Source organism: Leopardus geoffroyi, chromosome B1 (assembly GCF_018350155.1).
Source record: "Leopardus geoffroyi isolate Oge1 chromosome B1, O.geoffroyi_Oge1_pat1.0, whole genome shotgun sequence".
In the NCBI taxonomy this organism is placed as follows: domain Eukaryota; kingdom Metazoa; phylum Chordata; class Mammalia; order Carnivora; family Felidae; genus Leopardus; species Leopardus geoffroyi.
In genome coordinates, this window is record NC_059327.1 from 78,734,017 (window position 1) to 78,752,664 (window position 18,648).

The 18,648-nt window shown below is 37.8% G+C and overlaps 1 protein-coding gene and 1 long non-coding RNA gene across 3 annotated transcripts in view; one reads left to right on the plus strand and one right to left on the minus strand.

Annotated features, from left to right (window-relative positions):
• The window catches only part of NR3C2 (nuclear receptor subfamily 3 group C member 2), a 351,781-nt gene that overhangs the window by 51,536 nt on the left and 281,597 nt on the right, over positions 1-18,648 (plus strand). The gene's annotated exons all lie outside the window — the stretch shown is intronic.
• On the minus strand, positions 313-8,333 carry LOC123591650. Its single transcript, XR_006709442.1, has 2 exons — positions 8,163-8,333; positions 313-515 (listed from the first exon to the last, which is right to left on the minus strand). It is a non-coding gene; the product is annotated as an uncharacterized LOC123591650 (long non-coding RNA).

Genomic DNA, 18,648 nt, shown 5'->3' on the forward strand with positions numbered 1-18,648 from the left:
CTTTGTCCAGAGTATCATATAGTTAAAATCATAGAGGATATCGCCATTTCAAGATTGTCTTTTTTTCCTTACTAATATTCATTTAAGGTTCCTCCATGTCTTTTCATGGCTTGATAGCCCTTTTTCTTTCTAGCACAGAATGATAATCTGTTGTCTGAACGCATTACACTTTATCTGTTCATATACTGAAGGACATCTTGGTCACTTCCAAGTTTTGGCAATTATGAATAAAGCTGCTGTAAACATCTGTGTGCACACTTTTGGGCAGATACATGTTCTAAGTTCTTTTGAATAAATACCAAAGAGCACGACTGTATGCTAGGAGTGTGTTTAGTTTTGTAAGGAACTGTCAAGCTGGCCTCCAGTATGGCTGCATCATTTTGCATTTCCACCAGCAGTGAGTGAGAGTTCCCGTTGCTCCCCATCCTCGCCAGCATGTAGCATCGTCAGTGTTCTGGAGTTTGGCCATGCTAATATGTGTGTAGTTGTAGCTCGTCGTTTTAACTTGCGTTTCCCTGTAACATAAGATGTATAGATGAAAGTTTTTGAATAACGTTATTATATTCTTTACAATTTAAATTTCTTAATTCATTTTTAATAAAGTACTAGCTTGCGAATCTAGGTTTTTTTGCCTGAGCAATATCCTTTATCCTTTTAGTATTTTTGTCCTCCATGTTTTATAATTAATAACCAACAGAATGCTTTCTGTATATTTAAATGAAATAACGTACATGTGAGAGTGGATTTTCTCAGTCATTATGAAATGTATCAAAGATGCAAGATACATCTAGATCTTTTTTTTTTTGTACAGTTTAGTTTTTTTTTTTTTTTTTTTTTTTAATTTTTTTTTTTTAACGTTTATTTATTTTTGAGACAGAGAGAGACAGAGCATGAACGGGGGAGGGGCAGAGAGAGAGGGAGACACAGAATCGGAAACAGGCTCCAGGCTCCGAGCCATCAGCCCAGAGCCTGACGCGGGGCTCGAACTCACGGACCGCGAGATCGTGACCTGGCTGAAGTCGGACGCTTAACCGACTGCGCCACCCAGGCGCCCCAACAGTTTAGTTTTTGTAATTCACAAAGGTAATACTAAGATCTAAAAAAGGAAAGAAAGACAAGAGCAAAGGACAAGAAGACTTCTAAAGCTACAAAGCTATGTATTTTTAAAATATACTATGAAAAGGACAGGCACATTTACCAAGTTAGTAAATAGTACATTTACATTGGAAACTTCTCTATTAAATCCTGCAGCTGAACCACCTTTTATCTGTGCACTATAGGATCATGGCAGAGCACCTGCTATCCTCTTCATGATACAGATAGACCAAATTCTCTTTGCAGTGAGCCTTTTTTTTTTTTTTTTTAAATCTTCAGCTTTGCTCTTTCTGCAAGATGTGGCCAGGCCCCTCATTGCTGTTGAGTACAAGCTGAAATGCTTCAAAGACCTGGAGGTGTGGCTGAGATGGGCTTTTTTCAAGTGTTAGGAAGAGCCGTGTATAATGCTTTGGCAAATGAAAGTGGAAACCTTAGATGAAAGACCTTGAAATTGAATGTTGAATCAATTGAGGTACAACATATGTCTTTAAAATACTGACATGTAGTGCAACTTAATTATGATGCAGTAGCCAGGCAGAGTTTTCTCTTGTAGAGCCAGCATGCTATAGGGAGGCCTGCAGAGGCAGTCTATGAGTGAACATGTCCCTTTCCAGCCTGCTTGCCATGGATGTGTGCCACCGAAGTCCCCTGACTAAGCTTGGCTGAACGGTGGGGGGCGGGTGGGGGGGATTGGGGGAAGTCAGAGAAACTCCTCTCTTTCCGGCCTGGCTTTCCTACAGCCCCGTGACCAAAGAGTACCTTTCAGGCCCCAGCCATTCCCTGCTAGTTCTTCTACTTATTACTCCTTTGTTAATATTGGGGCAAGACAGTGACTGAATAGTAAGCATTTTCAAGAAATGGGTTTGTTTAGTTCCAAATAAGTGACTGTGTCATGTTTTCCTACTTATATCTAGGCATTTTGTCATTTTCTGTCTGGTTTTATATGTTGAAATTGGTATTGATGGCTGATAGATTTTTATGTGAAGTTGTGATGTGACGTAAGTATACTTTTTTTTAGAGCAAAATTTTTACAATTTAAAATTTAGAAGAGGTCATTGCAGCCTCAGAATACTTTGTCCAGGTATATTGGACTTTTAATTTACTTGCTTAATATTTAGAGAAAAAGTAAAGAAAACTACTGTAGCATATAAATTGTTTTCTGCAGCCATTTTCTCATTTCAGCTTATTAGAATTTGCAAGTGAGAGAAGAATAAAAATGAGTGTGTGTGGCAGAGGCAGACGTAGTAGCAGTCCAGAATTCTCAGGTGGTCTCGGGAATGACTCTGGACATAGAAACTAAAGCAACTTATCAGAAATGCAGGGGAGGTGGCCAGGTTTTCAGTAGTGTGCGTATACACTGTTTCCAGCTGCCAAGTATTTGATAGGAAATGGGGAACCAGATACCTATATGTTCTTTGCGCCACCGGTAAAATACTGCTTGCTCTAAATTTTGGAATTAAGACCTTGAGATATTAGCCGTTTAGAATAAAAACACATCTTTTCTCAGTAGGAGGAGTTCATGCAGGACATGTTGTTGTCACTGTTAAATTCTTGGATCTTACCACAATTTACGTCAACTCGTCCTGGGATGCAACCATTTTTAATGCTTTATACATCAGGTCAGGATATTTTTGACAGTGGGACATATCAATACCTCTTCTAAGAGTGATCTCTCATCCCAGCAATGTTGCCCCGTTCGTCCAAAAAAATTAGCATTCAGGCAGTGGTTGATCTAAACACACTACCATTAAAAACGTGAAGAATACAATTAAAAATATACAATTGTGATTTTCTTATTCATGGTGACATCCAGTGATACCTGATACATGAATCAGCAATCATTGCAGCTGCACGTAACAGAAAATTCAAGCCACGGTGGCTTAATCAAACGAGTCTTCTTTTCTGTCATCTAGAGGGAGGCAGCCTGAGCCAGATAGGTAGCTTCACAACATCATGAGATCTGAGGAGCTTCCTGACTTTCTGTTCAGCCCTCCTTTGTGTTGTCCAGTTTTCATCCTCATGCTTGCTGCCTCATGATGACAGTGTCGCTGCTGGACCTCCACAATCCTCCGAGGAACAAAGAAGGTGAAAGGCAAAGAGCACAAAGCACAAACCAGTCAAGTATCCCTTAGAAAAACTGGGAGCTCCAAATGGTGCCTTCTGCTTATATCTCCTTGGCCAGAGCTAAGTCTCTTTGCCATCCATAGCTGAACCAGAGATTGGGGTATATAGTTTGTTAGCTGGGAACTGCTGCTGTGTACAAAGCAGGGGTAGTGTCACTAAGAATAAAGGGGGGTAAACTGGAGTAGGTAGGTAGAAGGATCCAGCAACCCTGTGTGTAGAGATTTCTATGGCAGAGACCCAAGACAAAGCCCAAGAAAATGGCAGATAGAAGAGAACTGCTTTTTTTGGTTTTTTGTTGTTTTTTTTAAATCCTTGATTTAGGAATGAGGCAAAGCTCTAAGGAATAATAGAGTAAAAAGAAGGTAGCCTTCTACAGTCCTTCTCTTTAAAATTGACTGTAGGTAGTTCTTAAGTTAAAGCAGTCAGTAGTGCTGTAGAAATGCTACAGACCCAGTGTTTGGAGACCACAGGGTCTGGCCCTGAATCTGCTGATGTCTGACTTTGTTATGCTCAACAAATCACTGCATTCTTCTTGGCATGAGGGCTTCCTCCTTTCTTCTCTAAAATTAGGGAATTGAATGAGTCACTGTGATCCCTCTGAGTTAAAAGACGTTTTGATTATCTGGGTCTTTTGCTCACGGTTTCCTCAGTTTGACCCCAAATCTAGCTCTCTTCTGCATCCCCACATGTGAAGTTGATTAAGCGTATATAGTATTGGTGGTCATTTTTATGAAAAATTGCCATCAGGTTACTTGCTAGGGCTTTCGTTCGTATGGAAAGCTAGGATAGGCTGTTTTTCAGGCATGTCACCCCTTTGAGACTCAGCTGTAGCTTGGCTTGGACCTGTGACCACACATGCGAATGGCCCTGTTCATTTTGATGCTGAAGTAGGATTTTTTTTTTTTTTTTTTTTTTTGACTGCTGTTCAGGGCTGGAGAGAGAGAGAGGAGGGAATTCCTCAGTTTCATGTGAATGAGGGAAACTGCTTCTCAGATGTGCATCAGGGCGGTTTCTGGCTTGCAAACACCAACAACATTCCTTCATTTGCGTGGGCATTCAGCGCAGACCAGCCCCTGGCTCCTCCAGCGGAGAGCACCTGTGGCAGTCCAGCCTATCTGACACAGACCATCAGCCGATGACAGTAGCTCTCTCCGTAGGGGTGGCAGGTGCCCGAAAACAGCACAGGAAGCAGTGGCATCACTGATGGGCAGCCACGCAGAAGTGTTTTCAGAAGGTGCCCTAGCAATGCTTCAGCCAGCCTTTCAGGCTGCAGAGGGTCCTGGACACTGAGAACGCCACAGGGCAAGGGCAGAACGCAGGCGGGACGGAGGTGGGGTGCATGCGCAGCCGAGGTGCAGAAAGGATCATGATGAAACAGTGTGTCTGTCTCCCTGTCTTTTCTTTTTCTCTCTGTCCCTTCTCTCTCTTTCCCTCTGTATCTTTCTGGCTTTAATTTAGCATTTTATTCTAAACAAGTATAGCTCTGTGTTCAGTTGGAAATAGTGGATAGAAATTTGGGTTCTTAAGGCATTTGCCCTTGAATAAGGGGGAAAAAGGGGGATTTCAGATAGAAATCTGAGCAACCTGAGGTTTCTGTATGGAATATAAGAAGAGTTGCAATGAATAATTAAACAAGTTATAGCTAATAAAACATACAGCACCTTGCTTCAAACTAAAACATTCTCACTCTGCCTTAGGGATGAATGCTTTTCATTATTTTTTAATTGTTGCCAGGGTTGACCTTGAAGGTCTTTTCTGGCAGATAATTTGTTATGGTAAGAATGAGATCACTAAGCATTTTAGCACAAGCCGCATGATGCATAGAGTTTCTTCCTATTATATAATAGTGATGTGATAAGTCTGTTTTCCTGGGAATTTGTTCCTCCGTTTAGGTGGTAGCTTATTTCTCAGATCCTGCCTTTGGCAATCTCAGTGTTGCTGGCCCATAGGAGGATCTCTGGGGTCTGATGCAGGCCCCTGAATTCGTGTGCTGTTCCTACTTGACTGTCTGCTAACCTCTCAAGGCCCATGAACACCACAGAAATGTGCCTCCATTTTGATAAAATGAGCATGGCAAGATCTAGGATCTCCTTTCTCTCCTCAGAAAATGGTGTCCAGGGAGATGATGCCTCCATGAATAGAGTTGGGCAGATTTTGCCCTGATGGCCTTTGACACTATTTAGTGTTCCTTTGTAGTTATTATAAGACCCGTAATTGCAGATTGGTTACCAGTATGCCTAGTTACTGGTGTTTTGACAACTGATTTCAAAAAGAAACCGTAAAATGTGATTGAATATTTTATTCAATTGATTTGCAGTTCTCCAGTTATGTTATATCTTAGGAAGAACAGATAATAGAACATCATGGCTACAAAATTGATAAAAGCATGGAAAAAAACTAGTTTTCACCAAAGAGAATAAGAAAATCCTCTGTATTTGATTGGGGGATTAAATTAAGTATAAATATAGTTTCTTGTTTGTTTAGAGTGTGTACTGAATTTTGGACTTGAGTGATAAGTTCAAAACCACATGGTGTTGATGTGCATAATATTAGTAGGTTCTGTGTATAAAATTTTAATTAAAAAAACTTATTCAGTTGATTGGACCATATGGTATGTATTTTGTGTGTGTGTGTGTGTGTCAGTAACATCTAGGAAAAATACATTAGTATTACAATTCTCATGGTACTTTCTTACAAAGCAAATCCAGTGTGCTTTTAAATAAATATAAAGATTTATACTATATGTGAAACATACGTATAAGAATAAGATCTAGAATTACTACCAAGTATTCTTATGTTGTAAAAAGTTTTAGCTTCTGTTATATTTAGAAGATATTTGTTTTTACATTTTTAATATTTTTGGTAATAGAAAACATGTATTATTTATCATACATGATCATTTAATTTCTGTTTTGAATATGGTGGAATAATACATACCAAGTGTAATCTACATAAATTTTTTTTCTTTCCAGAAATTGCCGGTGAATCTTGGTTCATAAAAAACAACAAAAATTCCTATCATTTTACTAAGCATGTAGTTCCTTATTGCTGTCATTCAGCTTTAAAGGTGCTTATTTATAGACTCTGTGAAGTCAAACTGTCCTTGGCTTATTGCATTAAAGTTGTAAACTTAGGCCCTTTGCACTGGTGATGTTAGTTTACATTTTGGTATGGTAAATCCCTAGTCAAACAGCTGTTGTTTAACATTTATACAACTTCATAAAATTGTGGCAAAGCTGTCGTGTTTAATTTCAGATACATTCAAAATATAGAAAACCCATAATTGTTAACCAAAGGCAAAAGTATGAAATGATTCTAAAAGAAATAAAGATCTATTGGAATTTCTAGCCTACTACAGGCTGGACTATAAGAAAATTATAACTAAGTTGTCTTGATTTAAACGAAGTTAAAATGCCTCTTACTACAGTAGATTTATCTCCATCCTCATTGCCTAAGGCTTATTTTTTTCTCAGCTCAGAAAGGAAAATGCTAGAAAATGATACAGAATTACTGCCTCAGTTCATATTATTGTAGCCACTTTTTATACAATATAATGAAACATGCAGCATGACGATATTTCATTCTACCTACAAGTTAGTATATAATTTTCAGGTTGTGAATATCCTAACTCTTGTAATAGCTTATTTTTGAGAATATTCTGAGTATGTTTACTTATTGTCTAATTTATAGGTTGTCTTATTTACACTTTGGATAAACGAACTTGTGGTTATAAACTGGATTTGAAATACTGTCTCTGAGTAAATTGCAACATTAACCATTTACATTTTTTTAAGAATATGAGTACGGAGCAGGGGTTTTTTGTTGGAGAGAAGGGGTAATATTATTTCACTGCTTTACGTGCATTCCTCCTTTATTTATAAGATCTTACTTGTGTCCTGCTTTTAATAATACTTAGAGTGACTTTTATGGTTTTTTTCCATAGTAGATCTCTTGGTTGGCAGTAGGAAGTTAGTTACCTATAAACAGGTTATGTTGTAAAAACTCTACTAAATTGATGACTGCCATTCATAGCGTATTTTAGTATATGTGCTGCCGAAGCGAGCACTCATAGTGTATTTTAAAAAGAGACGATGTTACAAATTAGAATAAAATATCCAGGCTAGCTTATTTAATATATAATATCATGGAAACTGTAGACATTACGTTTACATGCTATAAATGCATAATGATTGCATCTGCATAATATTTATACCTTCCATATGCTTTTCAGTGGTTGAGCTGCTTGAGGCATTGAAGCGGGTGGCTTTGGGGTCGGACAGATCTGTCTTTTGATCTTGGCCTGAGTACTGGTTGGCTTGTGAGCTGGGACAGACCATTTAACTTCTGAGTTTGTTTGCTCTCTGCAGTGAGTACAATGGCAGGGTCTTTTGTGAAGATTAAAAGTAGTAGTGTGGGGGCACCTGGGTGGCTCAGTTGGTTAAGCGTCCAGCTCTTGGTATCAGCTCAGGTCATGATCTCATAGTTCGTGGGTCTGAGCCTCGCATCGGGCTTTGTGCTTGTCAGCATAGAGCCTGCTTGGGATTGTGCTCTTGTTCTCTCTCTCTCTCAAAAATAAGTAAACTTAAAAAGATTAAAAAATAAATGAAAGTAGTAACGTGGAAGTGGAGCAAATATTACAAAATAAGTGCTTGATAATATTAGATATTTATTAAGTTCATGGGCCATCTTCTTATTTTTATCCTTAGCACCTAGGTCAGAGTCCGGCCGGGAGGAGGTAGAATAGGTAATAACTAACTCATCTAGAGATCCTAGAGAGGATTGCAACTACTTTCGTGCCTTGTAATTTGGTGACGGTCGCCTTTGACGTGACTCATACCTTCATAAAGGTTTATGTGGAACAGGTTGTGACTGTCTACACGGTCAGCCAAACTAGAAACTGGGAGTCATTGTCGATCCTTCAGAATCCAGCTTCTTTTACCTACCTGTGAATATAATTGCCCTCACTGATACTTGGTGTAACTGCTCAGTGGAAGGAGCAGTCGGGACGTCTCTATATCCAAGATGGAGCCTCTGTTGGATCTGGATAGATTGCAGTGGTGACGAAAAGAACACCGAGGAAAGGAAAATTCCAGACAAGGAGACTTACACAGACAAATGTATAGAGGCTGGAAGTATCATATGGGGGTGGGGGGTGGGTGGGGGAGTGGTCAGACCAGAACATTTAAAACACACACAGAATGTTCACAGCTCACTGGGCTTGGTTCTTTCAGTGGAAAAAAATCATGGTGGCATTTACTAAATGATAATGTGGGCATCTCCCAAATGAGTTAAAAAGTGATTGTAACCTAAGTGAGTTAACAGTTGCTATCAGCAGTACTTTGAGTTTTTGGTTCCTTGTTTTAGGTTTCTAAAAATAGAAGCATTTTGTTTGAATTTTCCATGTTTTAAACATCAGGTTCCCTACTTTTATTGTACAGAGGTCTTAAATGTCACAAGTGTGGGCAGTAATATAGTTTGTCATATGACAGAGTATACTTTCTAGTACTTAATAATGAAATGTTTCTGAATATAATTTAATATTTGGTCTAGCAAATAGAAAGGTCACAGAAGTAAGCTTTAAAGCAATTTAGAAACTTTTACAAGTGATGAAATGTTGTAGTGATTATTTAGAATCAGTACATTTTTCTAGAAAAATAATAAGTGGCATTTAAACAACTAGGCTCATTTGCCTGCCACCATTTGCTACTTTGCTGTAAGATATTGAACTGCTTTTTACAGACTTTATTCTTACCCTAACGATCCTTTGATCAACCATTTTTGCTAGAGGACAGTGTATTGTTATACGTATATAAATGTATAAAACCTCGTATCACTGTATGTAATTTTTTAAGATTGACTTTTTGATTATCTTTTAGTAGTTTTCTTATTCACAAAATATTCACTGATTGTACGTAAGTCTACTTAGTGAGGTCTAATGTAAAAAAATATATGTGAATTGAAAAAATATTCATTGTTACTGTTACAGCAATTGTTAGATCAGTCTAAACTATATGGAAAATTCTTATTGTGAAAATCTGTGTGCTGAAAAGATGCTCAACATCATTAGGAATTAGGGAAATGTAAATCAAGACCACAGGGGGGATGTCACTTATGCCTACCAAGATGGCTATAATCAGACAGACAGACAATACCAAGTGTAGGTGAGGATGTGGTGAAATTGGAACACTTATGCATTGCTGGTAGGAATGTAAAATGGTGCAACTTTCTTGGAAAACAGTCTGGCAATTTATCAAACAGTTGAACGTAGAATTACCATATGACCCAGAAGCTCCAAGAGAACTGAAAATATACGTTCACACAACAACTTGTACATGAATGTTCACAGAAGCATTCTTTTTTTTTTTTTTTTTTTAAATATTTTTTTTCAACGTTTATTTATTTTGGGGACAGAGAGAGACAGAGCATGAACAGGGGAGGGGCAGAGAGAGAGGGAGACACAGAATCGGAAACAGGCTCCAGGCTCTGAGCCATCAGCCCAGAGCCTGACGCGGGGCTCGAACTCACGGACCGCGAGATCGTGACCTGGCTGAAGTCGGACGCTTAACCGACTGCGCCACCCAGGCGCCCCAGAAGCATTCTTTTATAATAGCCAAAAAGTCAAATGTTCATCAGCTGATGATTGGATAATCAAAATGTGGTATAGCTCTACAGTGGAGTATTATTGAACCAGAAAATGAGCTAATACATGCTGCAACATATATGAAACTTTAAAAACATTATGCCAAATGAGAGAGGCCAGCTACAAAAGGCCACATACTATCTGATACCATTTATTTGAAGTGTCCAGTATAGGCAAATTTATAGACATAGAGCATAGATTAATGGTTGTTGGGGCTGGAGACAGGCAGAAATGGGGCATGGCTGCTAATGGATACAGTGGTAAAATATTTTGGAATTAGAAGTGATGGTTGCACAACTTGGTGAATGTATTAAAAAAATCACTGAGTTGCATATTTTAAAAACATGCACTATATGGCATATGAATTATATTTCAATGAAAAAAATGGGAAAAAAGATTGCGTGCATGTGTAGTGCCGTTGGTACTATATTTGCTCTAAATCATTACATTAAAAAAATTTTTTTAAGTTTATTTATTTTGAGAGTGACAGCATGAGCAGGGGAAGGGCAGAGAGAGAGGCAGAGAGAGAATCCCAAAGCAGACTCCGCACTGTCATTGCAGAGCCTGACTTGGGGCCTGAAACAGTGAGATTGTGAGCTGAATGGAAACCTGAGAGTCAGAGGCTTAACCAACTGAGCCAGCCAGCTCCTAAATCATTATATTTTTTCAAAGATAGCCTAAGTTTCCTGTATGCCTTTCTGAATAACATAAAAAGTCATTTAAATCTATTTTTGTGAACTTTTTCATGTAATTCTCAATTTTAGTTTTCCAAATTAGGTGAAAATAGAGTATTGGTTGGTATTAAAGTATTTTCATGCTGAAATATGGACTTAATAAGAGAGCATCTATGAGGCAGAACAAGGACAGAGGCCAGGTTGAAGGTTATCCTGCTCCTTAAGGTTGTTGAAGTAGATTTCCAAAGTATTCTTTGAACCTTTCGCTGCGTCTCGTCTTTCTTTTTATCTTTGGCATCATTAGAAAATCGAAGTTCCTTATTTAGTAAATAACATGGGAGAATACTATAAAATTTTTCTTTTATTTTAAATTGGCCTGTTATCTCTTATCAACACTTGTTTCTGAGTAGAAGCTTAAGTAGTTTTTATAAAGTGATGGTGTCTTAGACCCCTTTGAAAATCCCACTTAGCAGCTCTCCTGGCGCCTTCTTGGTGCTTCTCCAAGATCTCATTTCTCAACGTGGAGATAGCCTTGCTTGTCAGCTGTGTGACTCTGGCAGGGAGGGTGGGCTCACTGCACGTGTTGCTGTTAGGCTGTGTGTTCTGCTCTGCTCATGTGCACACCAGGGTCTGAATCTTTTCCTCTCTTCCTCACACGGAGGTGGGGAGGAGGTCGATCTCTGCCTAGATTCATTGATGAATTCCTAACCACTTCTGTTTGAGAACTTCTGTTATAAAGGATACTTGGCTTACATCCTTAAATTGAATTTTTAAGTAAGAATTATTTTAAAATGACATGCATACTCTGAGTTATCTAGATTTTCTAGAGAGTTAAATTTAGACACATGATTAAATTGAGATAAAGATTCTTCATCCTGTATTTTTCATTTATTAGTTACTTAATCTCTTGTATTGTTTTCCAGCTTTTAATTTTCATGTAATATACTGGGAATTCTTTTGTAGCTTACTTTATCTTTTTTTTTTTTTTGATCTTTTGCTTGTACAGGGTGATTCAGTGAATTTATTTTCATTGCCACATCATATTGTAGTATAATGAGCATAATTTCTTTTTGATGAGAATTCTTTGTAATTTTTCATTTCAAACCTTAGCGCGTTGAATGTTTTTTGTGTTTCCTTGTGCAAACATACAATGGCACAAAGGTTTTTCTGAGCATATTCCTGTAAATGAAATTGACAGGGCATGGTGTATGAATATCTTTATTTTTCCTCCTAGTTGTTGCCAAGTTCTACAATTTGTAGTCCTACCCACAGTGTCTGAGAGTCCTCCTTGTTTCTCACTCTTAGCAACCCTGTTATCAGTGAGTTCAAAGTTTTTGCTGTTCTGATAGGCATGAGTATTTTCTTTTTGTTTTTCAATTGCTTTTTCTTCTTTCTAAAGAGCTCCCAAGCAACCAGATTGGAGGGAAATTGTATCTTTCTAGCTCATACTCATTATTGTTCCTCCAGCCACCTCCATGGCCAATGGGAAGGACCCAGCAATTGCACACACAGTAGGACATTTGAGGAGTTCCTCTGGTTGTCCATCTACACTTTCCCCCATATAGCTGGTGTGTCTTACCACCCGGGTCCTGTAACCATATGAAGTGACACTCAGCTGCCACGCAATGCCTTGCCTGCCTGGTCTCTATTTGCACCATGCACCCACTCCTCTCTCCTGCTATCTCCTGGGCACCAGGAGGCTCTATAGCCTGTATCCCAGAGAAGTTCTCTCCTTCATTTTTCCCCACAGGGAAGAAACAAAACAATGGAGACAACAAAAAATAAAATCTCGGTAAACTACCCTTCTGTAGAAGTGTCTGACATTGTCTCTGGGATTCTTCTGCTTAGCTGCTCGGAGTCTGACGAGAAGCCTCTTCCAGGCTGCCACAGTTTACAGACTCTTCACAAGTGTCCAGCGTCTAGCTATTGTAATAATTAGTTTTAGGGCACTAACTTTTCTCTCAACATCATTATCACCTGTCTCTTGCTTTGCTTCTCCCGTGTTCATCTGCTCTTTCAATACACCTTTTCTCCTCATAAATTCTTTCTAGCTGCTGGTGTTCCTTCTGACCCAGAGCCAGCTGCTTTTCTTGTTTTCTGGACAGCATCTATGTTTAGATGAAACTACCTTTGTTGTCCCCCCACCTTTGAGAAGAGCTTCACAATAGTTGAGAATACTTACATATTCCTTAGGAAACCCCAGTAGAACGAAATGTCAGTGAGAAAGCTAAAAGTTCAATCAGATGTGTTCAACAAATGTGTTGTCACATTGTATTCAACAAATGTGTTGTCCTTTGTGTCGGTTTAGGATTAAACAAAAAAAAAGTTTGACCTTAGCAAATATGTAAATTTCAACACAATTAAATTTGAATTTACAATATATTTGGGCAAAGTTTCAAAAGAAATATAACTTTGAGGGAAAAGAGTTTTTGCTGATTTTAATACTGCAGTCATAAAATTGTACCTTTAAATTTTTATTTTTATCTGGAGATAAACTAGGAATGCACTATATTAAAATAGTAATTGAGTCCCTAACATCATTTTCCTTGGTGTTATTCACTCCACTTATTTGCTAAAAATTTCTAATCGTATAATGGAAGAAATATATATTAAATCTCACCAAGAAAATTGTACCCGGGGCTCTTTTTCCGGGTTAGCTATTCTTGGAAGATAGAATTACCTATATTGTTAAACATCACGTGCTTTTAAAGCTTTTGACTTTAAAAGTTCAAGCTGAATTAATAGGTTGTATTTTTAAAAGTAAAAGAAATGGTTGTTTAAAGTTTAAGCTAAAACTCTTAGGGCAGTAAGCTGTCTCTTGCCCTTTTGTAGACTCTGACCATGTTTTGAGAGTCCTTGAGGAGAGACAGAGCTACAGAAAGCAAAGGGTCTGTTGCACGTGGACCTGCATTCCTACTCTGTACAATGTTTGAAGCACACAAAACCAGCAGCACTACACTGAGTCCTTTGTTCTTCCTGTTGGGCAAAACTCTGATAGCTTACTGTAAATATGGCCGACCGCCAAGCTGTGGCGCAGATTCTTTTTTTTAAATACTGTAAACTGGCACAGGCTCAAGAATTACAGTTCTTCCTTTTATTTGCCTTCTCCTTCCATACTGAAGAGTTTCCTCTATCGTAGATAGAAAAACAGTTGTTGTGGTCGAGGGAAAAAGTGCCCAAACAGTCCATTTTTTTTTTTTTTTTCTGCCTTCCTCCTTGTCTTGGGTACGTTTCTGCTGAAATAAGCAGAAGTACTTTTATTACTCTTAAATTTTAAAAGGACAATGTCCTCTCATGGTAATGAAAAGAACTTGAGTAGAGCAGTGTGAACTGAGTTGAATTCAGAACACTTAACACTGTGTTGACTTGAAAAATTAATTCCGTGTTGGTGTTTTCCTACTTTTCTTTGTTATCATGGTTTTACTTCCTGTTGTCCTAGAATCTTTTTGGTTTTAGATTCTAGTTTTAATGTGCCTGCTCTACTTCTGACGTTACCAAGTCGCTTTCCCCTTGTGTTGGAATTTGTGTGGCTGCTGCTGAATTGAAAAGAGGTAGAGGGAAATGAAGGGTGTGTGGTTCTGCCTTTCAACTACAGGGTGTGTCCCTTTTGAAACTTTTTCTTTTAAGTGTAAGAAAAGGCTTGGAAATGTTATATTTGTGGAAGGATTATTTGCTCATGATATTAAAATAGAGATGCCAGGAAGAAGTAGATACTTTCTTGATAGAAAAATCTTGTGAAAAGTTTTAATTTTTGCAGTTCTATTGATTAATCTTACACGTAGAAACTTCTAGACCTGAGTAGAAATGAAACGTATATTGTGATTATTTATCAAAAAATCAAGCGACGATTGAATATACCATTCTTCCCTACTTCAGTGACATTAAAATTATTTTACACAATAGACACATGTCAACATACTTTTTCTTTTGGTTCATTAATCTCTGTTTCTTATAAAAAGCCAACTTCGCTAGGATGTAATTAGGGGATATTTGTCTTGTTTTCAGACATGGTTAAAGGTAGAAGAGATTACGTTTATCATCAGATAGGTTTTATGACAGTCTTTTTAGGATATGTGGAGAATCTAAGAAGGATGAAAGGATCCTGCTTCTACAGAGATGCTCTGTCAGTTACTGTGATGAATTTTCTTTATATCCTAATATATTTTTAATATTTTGAGGGGGGGATTTTCACTGAACTGATTGAAAATAATTTTAAAAGTTGGGCAAAATGATATTGGCTACTTTGGCCTCAGTTTCTTCATAAAATTTAGGTTGTTAAACTAAGGCCTAAGTATCTTGAGGTTCTTTTCGTATGTTCCTACTTTCAGTGCTTCTCTAGAAATACGTATAGAGTTCTGCCAGTACAGTGGGAAAGCAGTTAGGCTGAGCCTCAGGAGGCCAGGTTCTCATCTTTGCCTTCATTTCATGATTATATGACCTAGAGCCTATCTACTCACTCTGGGCCCAGTTTCCTCATCTATAAAGTAGTGAGTAGAACAGGATGGTCTTAGAGGTTCCTTTCAACATAAAGAGTCCAGACAAAATTCTATGGTTATTTTGCTTTTTTTGTAGACTAGAAATTAATGAATAAGTGAGAACACAATATGCTAACATAGGGAATAGCTCATTTACGTTTATTGAATGTAGATGTGTAATTTTGCAGTGTTGTATAATTCGAAGAAATTTTTACCTCCTTAGTACCCAGTCATTCCTTTTCCTTCTATTTATTATATAGGCTGCTGTCATTTGATGTCATTCACAGGGCGATTGTGAGTAAAAAATGGCGTATGGATTAGAGCATTTGGTAGTTTTGAAGAGTTCCAGTGCAGATAAAACCTTCTGGGGGGTGGAATTCCATTTCGTACCTTGAGAGGCCGCTGCCAAGCACCATGCTGCAGGCCTTTGAGCCCAGGCTGTGGGTTTCAGTCCTGGTTCTATTACCCAAAAGTTTTGGTCCCTGGGATCATGCATTAAAATTCCCTGATTCTGACTTTCCTTGTCTCTAAAAGGATAATTTAAGACAGTTTCACAGATCTGCGTATTAACTGAGTTTTAAACTAGGTTGTGTGTGTGAATATCCTTAATTTAAGTTTTAACATTTTAAAAACTCATCATTCGGTTCAAGTTGGCAAACCTTTTGTTGGATATCTAAGGTATGGTGCTCAGGGGGCACACGCACACACCTGGGTAACAGGAATGGAAGGCATAATGTGGAAGGTTAGTTGTAAAACAGTGAATGGGAGTGTAATAATATAGATGTAACAATGGATTTCAGCTGGTAATGTTTTGTAAGAGAAGGTGTATCTGAGAAGGTGGATTTGAGCTGGGCTTGAAAGGTGGGTAGGATGTTACCAGTAGGAGAAGAAGGAAGAGCCAGGAGGAACTTCCAGTCAGGAAGAAGAGAGCCATTGAGGTTGGAGGATTTGATGCATGGATGGAACCTGGTTTCCCTAGGAAAGAAAAAACAGAAGTAACTCTAAGAGGAAATCAAAGTATAACATTGCTCTATGTAGTAAGAAATAACGTTTAACCCCATTATATATTGGAAACTTGCATTGAGTGCTGGTTTATCCTAATTCCTTATCAAAGACCTCTCTACCTTCTTCAGATACTTTTTCCAGATCATATAACAAGTAGATAGATAATGCTGAAAAGTCTTTCAATTACAAGTGGCATATAAATTCCTTTAGTAGTAGAAAAGTATTATACTCCTGAGTTTTGAGTTTTTGGACAATTTAAGAGCAAACGTTCTTTAAAGAGATTAAATTGTCTGAAGCATACTCAGAAATCAGTGGAAGGATTGGCATATTTTTTAAAAAGTTTATTTATTTATTTTGAGAGAGAGAGAGAGAGAGGCGCAAAAAGAGAGGGAGAGAAAGAATCCCAAGTAGGTTCCACGCTGTCAGCACAGAGCCTGATGTGGAGTTGAATCCAATGAACTGTGAGATTGTGACCTGAGCTGAAATCAAAGAGTTGGATGCTTAACTGACTGAGCCCCCCAGGTACCCTAGGATTGGCATATTTAATCTTGGTTATTATCCCTTAAAATCATGCTATGACTGAATAACTTTTCTCCGAAATCGATGCAGCAAATATTTGACTTTTAAGTGTTAATAACTTGGAAAAATAAAGAAGCTATTGACTTTTTCTTTTCATGTACCTTTCATTTGGCAACAAACCATTTGAGATACTATTTCATGCTAGATTATTTAAAATAAGCTACAGTGAATAAGACTGCTTATAGGCACATTGTATATCTGGTTGCCAGTAGGAAATTTGTTTCTCAATCCTTGAGTCACATATTTTCTTCCATGTTAAGAAAGCTTCTTTGGTATTTGGCATCTGTTCATCTTTTGGGTATGCTGAGATTATCCGTTACATCACCTCCAGGGGTATGAATAGAATCACTGAGAAGTAGTGGTCAATAGTAGCTTTTGTTTGAAGAACATATTAGTAGCACAATATCAGTGGGAGGGAATATCGCATGTTTTTAAAATAAGAGATCATGGTATTGGATTTAGAATTCTGTTTCTGCCGTTGTCATTACTTCAGTAGGAGATTGTCAGGAAGTGAGATGGCTTTTTGCTTTGGTTTCTTTACCCACAACACACTTTTTAAGGTGGAGTGTGGTATTTAATGTTATATTTTAATGCCTCTGAACTTAAATACTCTTTATTTGCTAAAACATACAGGTGCATTTTACTTTTACTTTTAGATCTGTTGTACTAACATTATGACCATGAGCTTTTTGTATAGGAGCAATATTCATCCTATGTTATTTCTTTTCTTTCTAGGGGGCCAGCAGTGGTTGGTGTAGGGTAGTCACAGATGTTTGTGGAATGAATAAATCATTTCCATGGGAAAAAATTGGAGAGTTGAGTTTCTCCACCTTGTTCTTTTAATCTTGTATCATTTGGGTGCTGTTACTCACTAGCTTATGATTGTAGGCAATGACCTCATTTAATATATCTAATCTTTAGTTCCTCCTTTTGCATAATCTCTATCACAGTACCTATATCAGGTTAGTGAGTACTGATAATGTTTTCATTTTAGTGAAATTTTAAGGGAAGTGTTTAGTAAATTTGTTAGGTATCCCTCCTAATAAGTTCTTGGTGCTTTTGAATGTCTTTTCCTTCATTTTTTTCTCCTCTGATAAATTGGAGACTATATTTAAAGGGACTGCTTACACACAAGGTTATTGTAAAGGTGTACAATTTTTTACTTTCTATAAGGTGGGGTATACCTGTTTAATTTTGTGGTGTAGTAGTGTCTCTGGGAGTCTCTGCTGTCTCTGAATATTTATAGAATTATAAAATTGTAAAGCCATCAAGCCAAGGGGTCCTTGGGCATTTATCTAGTTCCCTTTGCAGGCAGGTCCAGAGACATTTTTACCAGCTATCCTGTCTTACCGCATGATTATAAGAATTAAAAGTAATGAAGGGAACTTAAGATTCATAATTTATTCTCTAAATAAAATGCTTACTGTTAAGACTGATTCTTTACACCAGACTGAGAGGGTGCTTTGTTTTTTCTGCATATCTAAATTTCTGCATACCCTTCCATTCATGTTTCAAAATTTCATATAAATTGCATGGGTAGGGAAACTCCTATCTAAATCTCTTGATTTTGACAGCATCCCGTATGCTTTTACCCAAAATAATAAACATCTGTTTCTTTCATGTGCAGACATAGTGACACACAAATACAGTATTGAAATAAAAAGTTAAGACTAATTATATGATTCTTCTAACCATACCACTTTCACGATTACATTCACAAGAAAGACTTTAGCAAAATAAATTGACTAGCAATGTTTTCATTGCTTAGTAAAGTGTTTATTGTTGTCATTGTTGTTGTGTACTGTTGAATTATTTTAATTGGTTTGCAATGAGGTTCTTCCAAATGTTGATCCATAGGAAAATAGGTATTCAGTAGACAGGAAAAATTGCCCTCGAAGTCTTATGTTGGCTTTTTTGCCTTAGCCTATCTGACCAGGTCAGTCATGGGGTTTGTGGGGCCCAAGGTGAAGGTTTCCTTCCAGAAGAAGCAGGAATTCTGCTTTGTTTGGTGGTCAGATTGCATGGCTGACACTGGCCAGTTGTCTTGCACCTGTTA